This window comes from Podarcis liolepis (assembly GCF_965112155.1).
Source record: "Podarcis liolepis genome assembly, chromosome: 3".
Taxonomy (NCBI): domain Eukaryota; kingdom Metazoa; phylum Chordata; class Lepidosauria; order Squamata; family Lacertidae; genus Podarcis; species Podarcis liolepis.
The window spans coordinates 62,213,448-62,231,007 of NC_139557.1; the positions used below are offsets into that span (position 1 = coordinate 62,213,448).

At 40.6% G+C, this 17,560-nt stretch overlaps 1 protein-coding gene and 1 long non-coding RNA gene across 5 annotated transcripts in view; one reads left to right on the plus strand and one right to left on the minus strand.

Moving 5' to 3' along the window:
- AHI1 (Abelson helper integration site 1) overlaps window positions 1-3,010 on the minus strand; it is a 63,831-nt gene extending 60,821 nt beyond the window's left edge. For 2 of the 4 annotated variants that reach the window (XR_014524832.1, XM_083498051.1), the window contains exon 1: window positions 2,784-3,002. The gene's annotated coding sequence lies outside the window, so the exon portion shown is untranslated. Of the gene's footprint in view, window positions 1-1,777; window positions 2,038-2,783 lie in introns of those variants that run through there. The other 2 variants (XM_083498047.1, XM_083498048.1) reach the window with 2 other exon arrangements.
- A 9-nt stretch (window positions 3,011-3,019) lies between these two features.
- LOC310704569 lies at window positions 3,020-10,816 on the plus strand. Its single transcript, XR_014524884.1, has 3 exons — window positions 3,020-3,077; window positions 5,504-6,242; window positions 9,942-10,816. It is a non-coding gene; the product is annotated as an uncharacterized lncRNA (long non-coding RNA).
- The last annotated feature ends 6,744 nt before the right edge of the window (window positions 10,817-17,560 follow it).

The following is a 17,560-nucleotide window of genomic DNA, read 5'->3' on the forward strand; positions in this document are numbered from 1 at the left end:
AAACCAATGATGTGCAAGGAAAAAATTGTTATGGAAAATTTTCCATTTGAAACAAAACATTTTTATTTAACAAATCAGTGACATAAAGAATGTATACAAAGAATGGAAGCTCGATCAGCTTCAAAGTTGATCTTAACTTTTTTCCAGGCATCTTTGGGCATGATAAAATCATGTTCTTAACAGTTTGCAATATCTTCACTTTGTTCTTCAAATTAAAACAATATAATGAAAATGTATGCTTGTGAGTTATACTGTCTTAACAGTAAAAAAGTTTAAAAAATAAATATTCCAATGAAAATAATTTCCAAATAAAGTTTTGATTGTGTTTCAATATAATATAATATAATATAATATAATATAATATAATATAATATAATATAATATAATATACCGGTAATATAATCCACATTCAGAATACTTTTTACATTTTTCCTCTAATTAAATATTTCTGTTCAAATACTTCTAGGTGTTAGAAATTTTATTTTAGATTTACACATGACTTTTTTTTACTTAAAAAGGTATCATGGTTAATACAATTAGTCCTTTCCATCACAAAGATATCATGCAGAGTTAAGCCATCATCTTCCTGAATACCCTGTGCAGACTGTTACTGTTGTCTTTTGCCTTAAGGCATTTTAACAATTATATGGCTACCTACTGTATGCATTACACTTCCCTACATTTTTAATTAATGTCAACAAAAGCAATTAAGGATGGAATACTATATTGCACTTACCACTGAACTGAACCGGACTTATTTCTGAATAAAGGATAGGATTACACAGTGTGCTTTATATGTATTAGCAATGCAGTTGGATTAAGCAACAAACAAGACAAACGTCAATGGAGAGGGAAAGAGTGTAAATATAGTCCTTTAAGCAACCTGAATAAGATAAGGATGTTCACTAATTGTAATCCCATCTCTAAATAGAAATGATTTCATCATTCAACTCAAATAGGCAGAAGAAAGTGAGATTTCCAGTGCAGGAATTGCCTAATCCAGATTGCATTATAAAAACACAAATAAAAATGACATACATATTTCCCCTAATAGTGGAAAAGCTGTATTTAGAATAATTTGTCATTCCACATAATGTATACAGTATAGTAAAGAAGGAATGGATGCACATATGCCCATCTTTTATAGATTTTCATTTTGATATATTTTCTGACATCTAGATAACATTGAAATATAATGTTATAGTTCTTCTTGTCTGATTCCACGCACTGTCATTTGCATCTTTAACAAGACACAGAGAAGCATCATATTTCATGTGATTCTTAAGTAACTATACTTAAATATACTTGAAATTTATTGTATCCTTATCTGTAATTATTCTCAATTATCTCACTATTCCCTTTAGTCTAACATCATTCCCTTTAGTCTAACTGCACATGAGGCAGATTAGAACTGGCTAATTTCAAAGGCCACAGCTCCCCCCATCAAATGAGTTTCAGAACAAAGCAAGGATTTAAAGCTGATCTTCTTTGCTACAGCCAACCCCAACAGTCAACTACATAGCACATCGTGGAATCATTAATGACACTGGTGCGGTTTGGGATTGCCAGTAGACTATGTACATGAAGAAGTCAGTTCACAGCCATAGGGAGAGAGATAATGACACTCATTACTCAATGGAAGTTACCCCTCCGCATAGGATTGCTATTAAGGAGGAGAACTGACATCCCTAGGCACATCTGTGTAGGAGCGTTAACTTCAGATTAAAAGCTCTTTCTTGCGTAGGATCAAGCCCTACTGGATCCCAGAGGGACTTACAGTGCTTCCAAGTAAATATGCGCAGCCTGGGGACCACCCACGAGCAGAGGCGATCCTAAAGTGGGAAGCACTACGAATTCAAACACCAAAGAAAAAGGGAGCTTCATGGGGCATCGTCGCTTTTCGATTCTTAAGTTTCTCTAGCCCACTCCATATTTAAGCAACCCGGAGAGGAGAGCGCAGCCCTTAATAACGGCCACAACCGAAATCACCGGGTTTGATTCACATTTTGAGCTCCCTTCTTTCTCGAGCCAAGGCGATGCTACTGTAGTCCCGCCCTCGCACTCCGCCTCAGCCAATCGGCGCTGCTTTCTGAAGAGGCGCGCACGCCCACCTCCCTCCTCCTCTTCAAGGTACATGCTCCGTCTCCTAACAGGACCTCATTCTGTCATAGGTGAACCACGGGAGATGTAGTGCTGGCTGGGGCTGCTGGGACTCGTAGTCTTCTTGCATTCCTCGCTTACTCTGTTCTCCCCCCTCACACACCCCTCTCAGGTTTCTCCGTTAGGAACCGCCTGGGCGCTGGCTGCCGTTCCTCTAACGGAAAAGAACGCAGAGGCCGCCGGTAGCTGTGTGGGAGGAACAGCTGGCGCTGTGAGGCGGCAGGCAGCGCGCTAAAGCCGTTGGGATTCCAACCGGCCTCCGTGGCAGTTGCTCGCCGGCGGCTGAGGATGACGCGTGGAAGCTGCGTGCTATGAAGGCCTCCCGGCTCAGCGCCCCGACAAAGCGCCGCCGACTGTGAAGCCTCTTGGGCATAAGCGCCTCCCTCCGCCCCTCGCCTATTCGCCACAGTTCTGGATTGGAAATAACCGCCCTCAGGAGTCCCCTCCCGCTTAGAATGTCGGCCGCGCCTTGGCCGCCCTCAGGAGAGACGAAGCCCCTGCACAGAGGCCGCCTACGCTTCTTTTTTTTCGGGCTTTGCGCCGCCATCTCCCCCCTCCCAACCAGACACGTAGCAGGTCCTGGTGGGAACTCAGTAAAAAGGGGGAGGGGGTTAGAAACTTACTTCCAACCCTCGATTGCTCCGCGCTGTATTCAACGGCCGCTGCCTACGCCGCCTCCGACTCTGCTGGCTACGTCCGATGCCGCCGACGGCTTCTTCACCCTGCCGGTCGATTGGCCTTCCCTTTCATTCCGTTCCTCGCCTCTTCCGTCACCCCCCTTTGCCCCAAATGGTTTCGCCTCAAACAAGCTGACGGCTGCCAAGGAAACAAGGGCGTCCACGGGCCTACGCGCATGCGCAAGCCAAACGTGTGCGAAGTTGCGTCTCGTTCTGTCTGCTGCTAATATGGTTGTTTTGGTAGGTTGTTCGGTACCGGGGTACTTCTCACATGGCGTTGTTGACATGAAAATGCCAGCCCATACTCACCCCCCAGATGGGATTTTTTTTTTTTACGCTTTTCTGGGGAAAACACAGCAAACGTGTTGCCTGGGAGTACCCTTACCCTTACTAAAAAAATAATACAGAAAGGTAGGACGCTTTGAAAATCACAATAAAAAAAGTTTAAAAGTAAATATTTTTATTTGTGGGGAAAATTTCTATCCCACTTTTCCTGTCCACAGTATCTAGGAGACATAACAGTATAGGGTTGCCATGTAAGGATTAAAATGCTAACTCAGGACTAAGGGAGAAACGTGCTAAGAGGAAGGCCGGCTTGGCAAATCCACACCATGATCAACTCCCGCAGGAAAACCAATGTCCCCACTGTGGAAGGACGTGTGAATCCAGAATTGGCCTCCACAGTCACTTACAGACTCTCTGTTAAAACCGTGTTTATGGTAGACAATCTTGGCTACGAGTGATTGCCAAAGAAGAAGAAGCCTCTTGTATGTTGAAACATGGTTTTAAATAATAATAATAATAATAATAATAATTATTATTATTATTATTATTATTATTATTATTATTATTTATACCTCGCCCATCAGGCTGGGTTTCCCCAGCCACTCTGGGCGGCTTCCAACTGAATATTCAAAACAATACAGCATTAGACACTAAAAACTTCCCTAAAGAGGGCTGCCTTCAGTTGTCTTTTAAAAGTAAAATAGTTGTTTATTGCCTTGACATCTGCTGGGATGGTGTTCCACAGGACAAGCGCCACTACTGAGAAGGCCCTCTGCCTGGTTCCATGTAACCTCACTTCTGGCAGGGAGGGAACCGCCAGAAGGCCATCGGCAGTGGATCTCAGTGTCCGGGCTGAACGATGTGGGTGGAGACGCTCCTTCAGGTATACTGGACCGAGGCCGTTTAGGGCTTTAAAGGTCAGCACCAACACTTTGAATTGTGCTCGGAAACGTACAGGGAGCCAATGCAGATCTCTCAGAACCTGTGTTATGTGGTCCCGGTGGCCACTCCCAGTCACCAGTCTAGCTGCCGCATTCTGGATTAATTGCAGTTTCCGAGTCACCTTCAAAGGTAGAGCGCATTGCAGTAGTCCAAGCAGGAGATAACCAGAGCATGCACCACTCTGGTGAGACAGTCCGCGGGCAGGTAGGGTTTTAGCCTGCATACCAGGTGGAGCTGGTAGACAGCTGCCCTGGACACAGAATTAACCTGTGCCTCCATGGACAACTGTGAGTCCAAAATGACTCCCAGGCTGTGCACCTGGTCCTTCAGGGGCACAGTTACCCCATTCAGGACCAGGGAATCCCCCACACCCGCCCGCCCCCTGTCCCCCAAAAACTACTTCTCTCTTGTCAGGATTAAACCTCAATCTGTTAGCTGCCATCCATCCTCCAACCGCCTCCAGGCACTCACACAGGACCTTCACCGCCTTTACTGGTTCTGATTTAAAATAGGCAAACCTAGTAAATACTCAAGCCAACTTATGCATTTGGCAACCTAGAAAATAAATGTTCATTAGAGACATTTATTCATATATAATGCTGTGGCGTTTTCCCTCCTAGGTGTGTGACATCATACTGGGTTCATAAGGAAAGGGTTAACTAATTGTAAAATGACTAACCAATGGGAACCCAAGGGAAGGAGTTAGAGTTAGGGTGGTTGAGAAGACAGTCTGGAGTTAGAAGAGACAGAGAAGATAAGTGTGGGTTGGGCTAGTCTGGTGTGAGAGAGAGAATTTGTTAAGAGGCGTCAGTCAAACAGTTGAGATAATCAGTCAGAAGGTATTAGGAAGGTATAGGCCGGTAAAGAAACTAAAGTTAAGATACTGACAGGAATATTATCTGAGAAACCATAAACTTGTTAATGTTTATAAAATAAATTTGTTTATTTGGTTCACTTTTAACAACTGTCTGGACTCAGTGTTTTACCCGAGAGTAACTGGTTGGTGGCAGCGGGGAAGCAAGCACAGTGGTGACACAGGGATCAATAGACCGTTAAACGTCCAGGGACCCTGTGTGATCACCACAAATGCTTTTATGTATTTAACTGTACATAAAATTGTCAGATGTTATCAGACGTCTCAAATGTTATACTACACGTTTGTTATGAGTCAAAGCTGTGTTTGTAAGTTAGGAATTTAACTTTTGCAAAAAGATATTCAGCCTTGAAGTTTAGTTACTTTTCGAGAACAACAGAGAAACTCTAAGAAATAATTCAGTGACTGCCTAGCAACCAGGAGAGAACCATTATGTGTGTATGTTTGTGTATGTTTTTGTGCAAATGTGTTTGTTTGCAGAGGGATAAAAAGCAAAGAAGCAGGTTTGGCCTAGCAGATGAGCAATGTCAGCAGTCTAGACTGTTACTATTTTATTTTGCTACAGACATGGGCCTAAACAAATGGAAGATGTTCCCATGAATGTGGAGAGAACAACATTGAGACAACTCAAACATGAATCTTGGCAGGGAAGAATGCTGTTTTCACAAGCCAACTGGATTTCTGGTTTCTACGTGAAAGAATAGTATACTATAATAGACTATTACTATAAAAGCATAATATTACTGTAACAGGCTATGTATGGCTATTACCGGTACTTGCAAGAAAGTAAATGTAAAAACTTAGTTTTAGTCTTACACTGTCCTCTAGGTGGTGATGAAGTTACACTCATGTGCACTCATGTATAGCTTCCCAACCCCCAATCCCCCATCTCTCTGTCTGGAAAATTATTTCGGAGGCACATTTTTACTTACCATTTTTAGGGTCAGTTCATCCATTATGTTTGTGCTAATTTTTGCAAAACTAGTGCTCTAATATACACATGCGGAGAAACATCATAAATGTGGGACATGACTGACTCCACTGACAGTGGTCTAAGCTACAAAAGAAAATGATATTTTGTACATAATAGGTAATATACATATATTTGTGAAAGAAAGTTTGTGCTTTTAGTGTGCAAAAAATTACACCAGGGACTGAGTATGCCTTAATAGATGTGCATTCGGTGAATGGGTTGTTTAGTGTCACAAATTGTGCTTCCTTACAGCTTACAATCACACACAACAAGGTTGAATGTAAGAGAGGTTCAGAGAAGACGAACCCAAGGTCATACAGATTCAGATAATGTTGTTGTGTTGGTCTGTCATAATAAATAACAATGATGAAATATTTTTTTTAAAAAATGAAAGATGTTCCAGGAGCACCTTAAAGACCAGCTAAGTATAAGCTTTCTAGGTATGAGCTTTCGTGTGTATACACATGTCTTCAGATACTCTGAAGCAGAGGTCACGACAACCTTAGAACTGTTGATGACTGTTAATGATGGCAGTTTGTTCCACAGGGAAGGGCAAGGGATTTTTAAAGGGATAGATGACCAAAATTAGCTTTAGCATGTATAATGGGACATGAATCCAATATCTCTGTTCAGACCAGGCCTCTCCATTGTTTTTAATTTGGTACTGAGTTGTAATTTAGCAACTTCTCTTTCAGGTGTACAGTGGTTCCTCAGGTTAAGTACTTAATTCGTTCTGGAGGTCCGTTCTTAACCTGAAACTGTTCTTAACCTGAAGCACCAATTTAGCTAATGGGGTCTCCTGCTGCCGCTACGCCATCGCTACACGATTTCTGTTCTCACCCTGAAGCAAAGTTCTTAACCCGAGGTACTATTTCTGGGTTAGTGGAGTTTGTAACCTGAAGCATATGTAACCTGAAGCGTATGTAACCCGAGGTACCACTGTATTTCTAAAATTCTTTTGCAATAAGACAGCTACTTTAAGATCTTGTATAGAATGTCCTGGGAGACTGAAGTCTTCTCCTATTGGTTTCTCTGTTTTATGATTTCTGATGTCAGATTTATGTCCATTTATTCTTTGGCGTAAGGTTTGTCCTGTTTGTCCAATATAGAGAGCTGAAGGTCACTGTTGGCCTTTGATAGCATATATAATGTTGGAAGATGAACAGTTAAATAGGCCTGAGATGGTATGTTTGATGTTATTGGGGCCAATAATGATGTTTGTCCGGGTGTATGTGGCAGCAAAGTTGGCATCTAGATTTATTGCAGGCTCTTGTGCCAGTGTCCAGGAATTTGAACTATGATGTTAACTGTTCATAAGAAGGGAAGAACAGCCTGCTGGATCAGGAAATGGCCTATCTAGCCCAGCATCCTATTCTCACAGTAGCCAACTTGCAAACAGGACCCAAGCACAAGATCTAACCAGCCTATATTTGGCTTGTGTTTTGTATACCCCAGATAGAAATTCAGCCATCGTACCCAACAGCTGGTCAGGGGCGGTGGTAGGTGTATGTCCAGAATATGTAGTCATTTTTTCTTCTTCCTTTGCATGGAACAGCAGATTGCTGATATTCTGGCAGGGCTATCACATGCAGCTACAACTTCTTTGTGCTTATAGAGCTGCATCAGGGTAACTGAATATTAAAGTATTTTTAGAAAAATCAGTGCTTGGAAATTAGACTTCATTTTCTTGATCATATTAAACGTGAGCTATTGATCAGGTTTTCACCCCCCTCGGTTTGGGAAACTAGGATAAATGAACTCTTCAACACTGCTCTGTTTAATCTTCTGCGTTAAGGAAAATGATTGTATTGTTTCCACACCCCTTCCCTTAGGTGGAAAGGTGCATTAGACACTGCCCAAGATTAAGAAGCACTGGTTCTGGGAACTGACTCCATCCTTCCTGTTAGATTTATCACATCAGCTGTGTCACTTCATATTTGCACAGGTCACATGCAAGCTTGTTTGAAAATGCTGAGTTATTACATTTTGTACATGTCAACATTTCAGCTTTAAAAATGGAACACATTTTTAGTTTTTTAAAATCAACCATCTATAAATCTGAAATATATTTTATTTTAGGAAACATTAACTGTATTAAGCTTTTAGAACAAGGAAGGGGAAATATAAATCAAAGCACACAATGATATAGTGGATCTGTGGATTTTCTCTTGTGTTTCAAATGAGAAAGGAGTCACAGACACACCTGCTAGTTATGGTGTAAGAAAACCCCTATTATATTTTCTTAGATATTAGTCAGGAGGAAATCTGTATTTACACCTTTAGAAAATAACCAGCTTATTTGTGAAAAGAATTTATCCTTATCTCAGGTTGTCTTCATAGCACATTTCAGTTGCTTCAACCATTTAAAGATTTTTTTAAAAAAATCAAAAAATCAAATCTTATTCTTTGTACTGATGTGTAGAACTGAGCAATCTTCAGCCTTTTTGTAGTTCCTAAGTTTATTGTTTAACCAAAGGCCATGACAAACTTGTATCAATCCATAGTGTTAATAAAATAATACAAAACATACATCCACAATACAAAAATCTGCAAAGACTTTGCCTGTACATTAAAACATAGTTTCCCTTGTGCATCTCTGGCAGCTCCAATCTGAATATTATTTTGCTTTTTTAAAATCCATTTTTGTTGCTCTAAGTACATATATTGAATGTGGCACATTTGTGCACTTGGCCCTTTTAGACCTCTTCACATTGACCTGGGAGTAGACATCATTGAATGTGGTGGGACTTGATTCTGAGTAGGGATGGCCAGGTCTGTCATTTTTGTTCTCTCAATTTCTCCTTTTTCCAATCTTAAATTCAGTTCTCCATATTTCTGCAGCAAGTTGTGATTTTTTTAAAAAAAAAATTCCTCAAAAAATTATCATTTCAGTTCAAATTTCTTCTAAGAAACACATGTTTTTATGCAGTTTTGAATAATGCAAACCTGACAATGAATTTTTATGTTATTTTCATGAATATGTTCATTTTTATGCACACTTTCCCCCAATATTTTTTGAGACATTGGTTGGAGAAATGCATTGCAGAATTCAGATATGTACAAATTTCAGAGGATGACTGTGTTTCAGTTCTCACAGGGTTTTGGAAAGTGTACATTTGATAGATTCACCTTTAAATGTAAATTTCTTCCCCATCCCTAATTCTGAGTATACAGGTTTGCACAGGAAGATGCTTAGATTTGTCTACCATTCCATTTGCAAATGTCACATTTTGGAGTAGTGTACCCTTGCTATGCAATCTTAACTCCTACTGATTAATCTCCTGCCTTAGGGCCAAACCTGATGCTACACCCAGATATGTGTAGATTTACCACACTGAAAAGCAGCCTTGGGATGCCCAACAAAGAACAGAAAAAATGGCATGGGGGAAACACATTTAACTCTTTCCCTTTTGGTTGTTTTTTCTGCTTAAAATAAGCCACCCTTCCTCTTTTCCCTAAGCTAGGGAAGAAGTAGCTTGGGTGGGTAGTTGAGGTGAGCGGGTAAATGGCAAGAGGAGTCAGTGTTAAGGACTTCTCCTTGACGTTCTTCCACCCTTGCATTACAGCCATGAAAGGCTACTTTTAATTTTAAAACTCATGAGAAATCTACATGATCTTTTGCAGAAGATCTAGTTTGGCCCTCATCTTTTCAAATCATCTAGCAGTCCATTACACAGTTCCTACTCAAACCGCCATTGTTTTTATGCCACCCCTCGTATTATATGTAAATGCTAATTATATAATGCAGCAAAATATATGAATTGCTTGTCCAGGTCCTACTGACTAGAAGCCTTTGATCATTTGTATATTAGTTGTGTAAGGACACCAGATGGAAATCATGCATGTAATTGTTCTTTTAAAAAAAGAAGTAAACACCAACACTTTCTCTAAGGTTATCTTATTGTATGTGAACTTTACAGATGATGAGAAAACTATTTCATAGATTACAGTATTAGGATTATTTCATCAATTATCCCTCGGCTTTTTGTGGAACTGGCATTTTCCTTCCTTCCGAACTCTTTTAGGACAGCAGGACTCTCAGATGTTTATCAGTTCCTTCATGTGGAGCATAACACAGCACATGTGTGACTACTCTGGTGCTGACATGATAAAACATATTGCAGAAGAAGAGAGACAGCTGTGGACAGAAAGTTTCCAGTATTGTTATAAGATACTTTCCAAGAATCATCTTGCAGCCTAAGAAGAAGCCTGGTGTCACTTTGTACAAAGCTCGTTTTACTTACCTAGTCAGACTGGAGAAGGTTGAGCAGAACTTGCAAAATAAGGGCTTTGACTTTGCAAACTATAGACATCATAGAAATTTCAAATTTGTAAAGAAGTTAAAGGTAAGAAGTACTTGAATTCTCAAGAAGAGAGAGGTTTAAATTTGAATCATGATGTAGTCTCTACTAAAGCTATATAAATGTAATAAATAAAAGAAAACCGATTCATGTAATGGGCGGAATCAAAGCACAACTGCTTTTGGCTCACAGATGGGCTCTTTGAATCCCAGCTGATAAGTATAAAATTACACTTATCTGTGTAGAACCATGAATATGTTTCTTGTTTGCATAAGCCACACATAGGCTTGTCTGCAAGAGGCGGCTCTGTGCCATATATCACGGTTTCTAGAATGGTTTTGTTTGTTCCTTACAGCTGCTTATTCCCACCACACAAATGACAGGAATTCTATTTCTCAAATCTTTGAAGAAAGATAAAGATCTTGACCTCTCGTATGCCGAATGGATGAATGAGTTTTCCACCACAGATCTGATGGAAAAATCTGATATTGTTTAAACAGGAAGTACTAATTGAAAGTGGATGGGATGAAATGAGAAACATAAAAGAACAGTGTAAGCTCCCAAAGGGGTGGGGCGGTTATTTTCTCTTCAGTGTTTACATTTTCCACAGATTGCTTCTAAGTCAGCTACTTTGCTTTACAACTCTGATTAAGAAGTAGATAGTAATAGAGGCATGTTTTTAAGAAGGGTGGTAAAGGGTAGTTCAAGCCTCAGATAATCACTCCCCAGATTAGGATGCTGGCATCTCCCCAAAGCGGAACCACTTCTTCTTCCAAATACCCATCTTGTTGGCATTAGGGGGAAATAAGGTAGTGTGTTCCAGAGGGTTGGATTTAGCTCTGAGGCTAATCCTTCCTTGGCCATGGTCCCTTGGAACATGTCCACTGCATTTGGGAAGGTATATTGCTGTTCACAATTTACATATTTTCTCCAGGAAGCACCAGCTGATATAACTTCAGTTTAGTTGAGTAAGCATGATTGCTAGGTAAAATACAAAGTAGCCTTGGGATTTAGGAATTAGGAGAATCATCAGTTCCTCTCAAAGGTTTTATGCAGTACAGGTACTCAGATTTAATTGTGCAAATCAACAGAATACATGCAGATCTGCATATCCTAGACATGTTAATATGAATGCCTTTACTTTAACATGACACACACACAGCATTTTTCCCTGACAGGAATCAAGGCAGTTTATGTATAAAAACATGAATCATTTTATTTTTTAAAAAAAGCAACCTATTAAACATTGCTAGAATTAAAAGTATGAGCATATATAAAATCTGTTTGAAACATAAAAACAATTGCAATAAAAACAGCATGGCACCAGCCCTTTCATAAAAAGTCAATTCCCAAAAGTCTGTTGGAACAAGAAGGTCTTCACCTGCCAGCAGAAGGACAAGGAGGAAGCCCGTCTAGCTTCTTGAGGGAGGGAGTTCCAGAGTCTGGGAGCAGCCACATGTAGGCAAAGTTATCTTCTTTGCAGTGCCCGCTCCCAATACTATAACCATTTAAGGTGGATCAAAAGTGACTGAAAGCAGGAGAGAGGGGCAGGTAGGTAAACAGAACCCAAAGGCTCCACGCACACAGCCACCAGAACCTTCCTATATGCTTTCAAATAGGGCCATGTATGCACTAACCTGTGTGTAGCTCACAAATGTAGTTTTTCTCAATACTGAATCATCCATGCTTATCCTCAACATGCTGTTTTCAATCTAGATTTATTCTAGATCCTGCCATCCAGAAAGGTAGGTATGGTTTCTTGATACACTGCCCTGCTTGATTAAGTTGTCTATGCCTTTTATGCTTCCCCCCCCTACAGGACTTGGGATTGGGGGGAATCTTATCCCTCCCAGTAAATGTTGAATAGGAACAAAGTGTTATGGCCAAATTATCTTTCTATATCAGTCCTTCACTCTTCTTTCCATTCTCCAAAACCTTCCTGTATGAATTCTTTAGTGTTCTGGATATCATAAAAGTTCAGAAGAACAGCTAGCTGTTGATTTATTTTTTATTGTGCAGGGCTATAAAGTTAAAATTGGCTTAATCTATAAACAAAAGTAGGATAATTGTGAATATAACAAAGTAATTACTAAATATGAGCACATTCTTCGTTGCTCTGAGTTATTTTAGTATACCTCTTTTAACTGCTTACTATCATCCATAATAATGCACCCATTCTGTTTCCCTAAGGGCTGACAAATTATCTGAGACCTAGTACTTAAGGCTGTGTTGCCTTGCTATGTGGGTGGGGAAAACGAAGCCTACTAGGAAAGACTGGAATGATATTTACATTCTGTGGCTGCCGTTGTGACATATATACGTGGAAATACATACATCAGCTGTTATTGTACAGATGCTCTTTCTTTTAATTACAAGGGAGTTAGTAGTCTGGGGAAGAATGCAATAAAACATACATCCATGTTTTGACCTTTTTTCTTTTTCATTGCTTTTTCTTATTTTAATTTTTTGGGGAGGAATAAAGCATAACAAACCATCAAATGTGGTATTTACTGAAGGGCCTTATCCAAACATCATAAACCATTTCCAAACTTCAGGTAAATCTGTTCTCTTCTCATGTGACATGTTGTAATATCTCCATCTGTCTTGTAACAAGGCTTCTGTTGAAATTGTACAGTTCTGTTAGCATAGCTTTTGTTCTCAATATCAGTAACCTCCTTACAATCCTTTTCCCTCCACAAATACATCCCATCACACAAAGCCTGGCAACTCTGACACTGTGGACTTTGTTTCCTCTTCCTGCCTTCCTGTGGGGTAGGCTGTTTTTACTAGTGATGATGGGTGATGTCTCCTTGGCTTGGCTTGAAAAATATTTGGGGGTTTTCAAGCTTCCTTAAGCAAACATTAAAAAAAATTAAGTTTCAGTATTCTTGAGAAAAGTTCAAACAAACAAATCCCAAATAGGTGAAACACATATAGTCCAGGCCCACTAGGCAAGGGACATGACTGCCAAGGGGTCTGCCCAGTAGGCACCTGGAAGTTTGCCAAACATGGTCCTCCAGGGAGCATGAGATATCTGGTTTCTCATAGAGGCTCCCCACATATTTCAGAACCCTGAAAAATCACTGGAAGTGATATGCATTCAGTACCTGGTCTTGTTTCAACAGACAAGGACATCCTTCTATTATGAAATATACAGGATTATTATTTCATTAAGCCATCAAAGCATAGTTGTTGCAGTGAATCATCACCTATCTTGCACAATTGTAACATTTCCCTAGCACTATGGCCACTATATTTCCTTCTTTGGAATAATGTTTCTCTGTCTTGTAGGATTCTATGTGTTGAATTCAACTAATGTTTACTCAGAAAAGACCCATTAAAATTTATAGACCTAAGTTAGTCATGGCCATAATTCTAATAGGTCTAATCTGAGCAAAGGTTTCTTGAATACAATCCTATACAAATTTCTAGAAATATTCTCAAAGCAGTTAGCAATAAAATAATAACAATAAACTTGTATAGCAGAGTTTGAAATGCTCTATGTATACTCGTTATATTAGTATATTGGGTATCCATTGGCATATGGGTGACACCACACCAGCGATGTCCATATCATAACTGGTGATGTGCCATACTTCCTCTTCCACCCCTATGCCATTTTTTGGTGGGATAACCAGCCTCAGATAACCAACATGCTTAAGTCTAATTAATGCATGAAGGGGTTAATACCACAGAGGTAGCTGTCCTCCCAGGCTTAGCTGAATCCACTTCCCCTCACCTTGAGAGGAACTAGGTAATCAAGCCTTTGTTCTCTCCTCACTCTCCCTGAGAAGCTCAAGTTGGGGAGAGGTTTGAGCTGGTTGTTCTGGCTCAACTGCGTGGTTCTCACAAGCCACTCTTGAGTTCTTATGCCAATAATTTAGGAACTTTTACCACTTTGTAACCACCGGTAAGTTAAGTTTTAATGCCTGTGTTCTGAAGTACATGAACTCGACCTTTGAAGAGTTTGTAAGTAAACAATTTTTAACTTATCAAACATGGTTTCTTTCTGTGCTGGTAGAAGAGAGAAACTTTAGGAAGAAGCTTTTTAAGGGGATATTTTGCAACTCACTTAGAATGGCATATTTTAAAGGCCCAACATCCTATATTTCCGTGCTTTGTTGTTTAGTCATTTAGTCGTGACCGACTCTTCGTGACCCCATGGACTAGAGCACGCCAGGCACTCCTGTCTTCTTCCGTGCTTTACTTCGCTGCATATTTTGAGATTTTAAATCTCAAAGTTCTCTCACCAGAGTTCTTGCCCCAAACTTGGATTTTAGCATCCAGGAATCCTTTCTATATTTATCTTTTGCACCAACAGTTTTGAAATCTTATTTTTTTAAAATGCATTTGATTTTAATGTTTCAATGCTTTAAAAAATCTGAATACCCTTCCACTTTTCGCATTTTCACTGAGGCAGACGTTAAGTAAAATTTGAAACAACTAAAACACTCCTTTTTTGAGGAAATTCTCTTATCATTTCATGTCAGGAATCTATTTCATTTCAGGGAGTGAGGGAGTACAGGTCTCTTGCTCGAAAAAAAATCACATATCACATATTTTAAACAGACATTTCTCTGCAGAATTGAAAGCTATTTAAGATAGCTGCTTTACAAGTGGGTAAAACTAGTTTCTGTTGCATCTATTTAAAAATATTTACAATGTTTATGAGCTGTAGCCAAGCAGTACTCACTAAGCGACATGAGCTGTTGCTTATATAAAAGTGATATCAGCAGCTGCTTATATAAAAGTTAAGTGACAGGCTTTGGGGGTGGGTTTTTCCCTCTGTTTAAGAAAACACAAAAACACAGCACAGCAATCTGTCTTCCCACCCCAACCCTCAAGCAAGACTATTCCCTTATTTGTTGTGTAGAGACAGTTGACAAATAATAAAACTGGATATTTCCAGCTTTAAGGGCAGATCTTCCAAAGAACATTGGAGTTACGTCAGCAAGTCCCACCTCAAGTTGTTCTTTACCCTTCTGTGCATCTAGTTTTGTGTACCCAGGGTTCTGACATTGTCACAATGTGCTTCTCTGATTTTTGTTATTAGCTGTGGCTGGCAAAGGAAATGTACCTTGCTATCCTAAACATATAGGAAAAGCCTGCTGGATCAGGCAAGTGGCCCACCTAGCCCACCATTTTGTTATTACAAGACACCTATGGAAGCCCACAAACTAGGATCTGGGCTCAACCGTACTCTCTCCTGGTATTCAGAATCATACCTCCAGCAGTGAAGGTAGAACATAATCACTAGGGTGGGGTACCAACTTGAATAAAATATTGGGGGAGAAGGGACAGGTAAGGCCCGTCCCACATAATTGATCATGAGATGTGCACTTGCACACCATTTGAATGGCAGTCCCATCAACTTTGAGGCGGCAGCCCCCTCAATTATTTTAGGGGGAGAGCAGAGGGACCTTGGCCCCAGGAGTTGGCTCCTATGCCATCAGGTTTAGTAATGTTGTTGTATTGACCTAGGCTATGGCCTGAAGGCACATGAGGCAGTGGTCTTAATTAGGTCTGGATCTAGTTAGTGCTTTGCATGGGTATGCCACCTGGGGTTCCATGACGAGAGAAAGGTGGGGTAGAAATGCAAGAAAATACATACATACATACATACATACATACATATGCAAGCAAGCAAGCTGCAAGGCACATTAAACTATATGCTATGGAGAGGTGACACTCAAAAGTGGGGCTGCCCTAATTGGAAGCAGTGCCATGTTTTTGGTAACGTGTAGCTGCACATTAAAGGTATGTAAAGCGAGAATCAGTGAGGATAGATTGTCTTATATTGGCAGGGGAAATTGTGTTTGCTCCTGTTCTGCACAACCAGTGAAAGATACAGGAGCTCTATTTGTCATATATTATAGCTAGAGATGGACAGACATGCCCATTTTTGTTTCTTTCAGTTTCTTAATTTCCCTGTCTTAAATTCCATCCAACACATTTCTGCATCAGTTCACAGAGGCATAGTGTGTGGGGTGCCAGGGGGCTGTGGCCCCAAGTGCATGATTTTTGAGGGGTGCAAACCAGGCACCGCCACGCTGGCACTCCCATGATGGCCCGGTGCTCCTCTCTGCCACCAAGGGCCACATTGGCCAGCCAAGCTTTCCCCTGCGCAGGTGAGCAGGCAGCTCAGCATGGCCCCACTTTGCTCCAGTGAGGGTGGGGTTGCTCTGGTGGCATCGGTAACGGGACTGGGATGGTGCCCCCCACCTGGCACAGCAGCAACCAACGCTATGCCACTGTCAGTTTGTGAATATCTTTTAAGCCCTTATGAAAAATTATCAGCACTTTAGCATGCTATGCTCCTAATATAAACATTATTTATGGCAACCCAAATTGGTGCCTCCATGACTGACCAGTTGCAAAGAGTTCTTGAAGCCACTAAGAGCACTGGCAGTGAGACACAAGAATCTTGGTGTTCTGGCTGTATTCTTGTTCTTCCAAGTGCAGTTTCTCTGGAGCTATTTGAAAAAGTAATGTATTATCATACATGTGTCGGTGTAAGAAGACCCAAATACATCAAGATCCCCTGAAGCGGCCCTGGAGTCTACAGATGTTCTCTCAGAAAGAGACATGTATATTTTAGATCTTGCATTAATTTTTACTGCATCTTCAGACACACACTTGGCCCAGGAGAGTGCACCTGTGCCTTTAGAAAAGATAAGAACAAGACTGACAACCTAAGACATGTGATACAGGACACAGGGAGAATGAGAATGTGCTTGGGAGCCTTTACTTCCAGACATCACAGCCAGTTAAGTAACTTTAGGATCACATTAAAGATACCTGCCTTACAAGTCAAACCTGTTTTTGTTGTTGAATCTATTCCATGGTATATTCTAAATAGTTTTGATGGTCGTGTGTTATATCTTAGACCCTCAACTCCAGTCCTGAAGCCGCCTTTGTGGTTGCACAATAGGCCTTAATACCTATAGCCATGAATACACTTGCTCTTTCAGTGGCACACTAGGGATTGCCTCCATCTTTTCCCTACATACTGCCCTGCAAAGAGTCCTTAAAGCTTCCCAATCCTGTAACAGTACTTTTGCTTAGATCAGAAAGGTCACACTCATAATACAATGCTGCATTATTCTATCTGTACTGTGCAGCAGTTTCTTACATTTATCCATTTGTTGCACTTCTATGTGGCATGTTTTGAAAAAGGGACACTAGGTCATGTTAGCTGATTTTAACATGCTGAACTCTTGTGGTGACTCCATTCTTGCACCAGGGTGTTCAGTGGGCCACAGACACAACCACAAAACCAACCCAATGACGCAGATTGGCATGTGACATAAACAAGCTGAGAGAGACCAGAAAGTCAGCCATGAACTTT